Genomic DNA, 3579 nt, shown 5'->3' with positions numbered 1-3579 from the left:
TGCAGAGCCAGATCAAGAATGAGAACGTGGATTCCAGGAAATAACTCGCACTTACTTTCAGTTTCAATGTTTGTCTGAAATTTAACCTCTTGAGTTCTGCGCTTGCCCAGCCAAGTTACATGTTGAAGAGAGACACAAAGTGCTGGAGTAACTCAGCAAGTCAGGCAGTATCTCTGTAGCGGAGGAACAGGTCACCTTTCAGGTCAATATAGTGTATATATTGTATGTATATATAGATATACACACACACATACAAATATATGTGTAGGAAGGAAATGAAGATGCTGGTTTAAACCGAAGACAGACACAAAATGCTGGAGTAACTCAGCGGGACAGGCAGTATCTCTGGATAGAAGGAATTGGTGGCGTTTCAGGTCGAAACCCTTTAAAAAATTAAGGCCTGGTGCTCATGTGTGGGATCATGGTCCAAGGATAAGTAGGAGGAGGTGTCCAAAAGGAAAACATTGTTTTAAAAAATATATATATATATATATATACATACACACTCACATATATATATATGTATAAATAGTACTTTTTCCCATTTATGATATTGTTTGGGGTACTATGTTTACATATCCTGCATATATATGCGAATGCAGCGCCGGAGACCCGGGTTCAATCCCGGCTACGGGTGCTGTCTGTACGGAATTTGTACATTCTTCCTGTGACCACGTGGGTTTTCTCCGAGATCTTCGGTTTCATCCCACACTCCAAAGACGTACAGGTTTGTAGGTTAATTGGCTTGGTAAATGTAAAAATTGTTCTAAGTGGGTGTAGGATAGTGTTAAAGTGCGGGAATTGCTGGTCGGCGCGGACCCGGTGGGCCAAAAGGGCCTGTTTCCGCTTCCTTATGTTCTAAACCGGACGGCAGGTTAAGTTAAGAGTGAGTATCTGCTCTGAAGTGACCCTTGTACACTCCGCTCCCTCTCCACTGGCTGCAGTGGACCAGCTACACTAGTGCCTAATGCCACTGGCTGGAGTACAGGAGATGTCTCAGCTTGGCCAGAATCACATCCCAACAGATCGGCTGGCAGGACATGGGGTATCTGGAGCCAAACTCCCACCATCCTCTCTTAAAACCCAGTACCATTATTGCAGTGGGCGTTGCCAGAGCCTATTCCCATCCAGTGTTCGTCCCCTGGCACCATGTCCCCAGCCAGTGCCCACTCTCAGTTCACCAGCCAATACTCAACCCCTGACCCCATCGTCCCACCCCATGCCTGACCCCTTACCTCATCACCCATTACAGTGCCCAACCTCTAACATCATGTGGACAACAGCCTGCCGAAGCAAAAGATTCCCTCTCAGGTTCAGTGCCAGAGTCAAGAGCACAAGAGGGAAAATATACAGTTAATAGCAATTGATGTTAATAGCACAAAATCCCTCCATCTTAAACAGCATTATGCACAGAGGGATTTTTGGGGCCCGACTCCATTGCTCCCCAAAAATGGCAAAACATGTAGAAAAAAGTGTGAAAGAAGACGTAAGGTATTCTTGTATTCATTGGTTGGGACACTGAGTACAAGAGTCAGGAAGTCATGCTGCAGCTTTATAGGACTTTAGTTGGGCCGCATCTGGAGTATTGTGTGCGGTTCCTGTCGCCCCATTGGAGGAAGGAAGTGGCGGCAACAGATTTGCCAGGATGCTGACTGATTAGAGGCTATTAACTACACTGTAAAGAGAGCTTGGACTGTTTATTCTCGTGCATCACAGGTTGTGGGGAGACTTGATAGGAGCATACAAAATTATGAGGCATAGATAGGATAGACAGTCACAACCTTTTTCCCAGGTTGGAATTGTAAAAGAGGACATAGCTTTAAGGTGAGAAGAGCAAAGTTGAAAGGAAATGTGTGGGGCAAGTGTTTAAAAAGAAAAGGGGTGGCGTGCCTGGAATGTGCTGCCAGTTGCAGATATAGTGGTATTTAAGAGGCTTTTGAATAGACATATGGATATTCAGGAAATGGAGGGATATAGAACACATGCAGATAGGTGAAATTACTTAAAATGGGCAATGTGTTTGGCACGGACATTGTGGGCTGCAAGGCCTGGTCCATGCTCTAAACTGCCCAGGACAGTGATTGAGATAGGGAGGCCGCGAGACTGAAAATCCCACACGGACCTTGGAGGTGAATGTTCTCACGAGGAGGAGAATCTATGTTGCCTGAGGCTGATGCTCATCCTATCATCAATGTTCCTGGATCCTGTTCTCCAGCCATTGTTCTGCTGGTGGGATCTTGCTGTGCAAGCAGCTCCAACGTGGCAGCAGTGCTCACACTGTCCGATACGCTGGGAAGTCTGGTGTCCCCTTCAACCTACTCGCACACTTCCGGGCTGCCAAGCACTTGAGAGTTCAAGGCTGGAAGGACTGATTAGTATTATCAGGGCCAGGGTAAACGAGTGCCCCAGGTGCCAGCTGGGGACGCCAAGCACAGCCAAAGCAGGCGGGGGCGAGCAGTAGGCAGGAGATGGAGCTGGGCGCTGGGCGCTGGACACAGCTCAACATCAGCAGCTTCGAGGGAGAGGTCCCCACTCCCAGCACAGTGCCAGAGACCACAACCGGGTCAGACCAGCGACATTCGCGCTTTGGGTAAGCAACTCCTGAAAGCTCGTTACTGGAGCACAACCCAGGCATGAGGGTGGAGTTGGCCAGAGATGACTGGAAAGAGACCCTAGCAGGGAAGACGGTGGAACAACAATGGCAGGTATTTCTGGGAATAATCCAGAAGGTGCAGGATCAGTTCATTCCAAAGAGGAAGAAAGATTCTAAGGGGAGTAAGAAGCGACCGTGGCTGACAAGGGAAGTCACGGACAGTATAAAAATAATAGAAAAGTATAACATAGCAAAGATGAGCGGGAAGCCAGAGGATTGGAACTCTTTTAAAGAGCATGAGAAGATAACTAAAAAGGGGAGAGAAGATGAGGTACGAAAGTAAGTTAGCCAAGAATATAAAGGAGGATAGTAAAAGCTTTTTTAGGTACATGAAGAGGAAAAAAATAGTTAAGCCAAATGTGGGTCCCTTGAAGACAGAAGCAGGTGAATTTATTATGGGGAACAAGGAAATGGCAGACAAGTTGAACAGGTACTTTGGATTTGTCTTCACTAAGGAAGACACAAACAATCTCCCAGATGTTCTAGTGGCCTGAGATCCTAGGGTGACGGAGGAACTGAAGGAAATTCACATCAGGCAGGAAATGGTGTTGGGTAGACTGATGGGACTGAAGGTTGATAAATCCCCGGGGCGTGATGGTCTGCATACCAGGGTACTTAAGGAAGTGGCTCTAGAAATCGTGGACACATTGGTGATCATTTTCCAATGTTCTATAGATTCAGGATCAGTTCCTGTGGATTGGAGGGTAGCTAATGTTATCTCACTTTTTAAGAAAGAAGGGAGAGAGAAAACAGGAAATTATAGACCAGTTAGCCTGACATCGGTGGTAGGGAAGATGCTGGAGTCATAAAAGAAGAAATTGCATTTTGTGTTTATTATATGCCTGACCTGCTGAGTTACTCCAGCATTTTGTGTTTATTATATACGCAGGCTCGGCGATCGTTTCGCTCAACACCTTCGCTCAGTC

Source organism: Rhinoraja longicauda, chromosome 12 (assembly GCF_053455715.1).
Source record: "Rhinoraja longicauda isolate Sanriku21f chromosome 12, sRhiLon1.1, whole genome shotgun sequence".
NCBI lineage: Eukaryota > Metazoa > Chordata > Chondrichthyes > Rajiformes > Arhynchobatidae > Rhinoraja > Rhinoraja longicauda.
Note: the sequence above shows the minus strand (reverse complement) of the source record.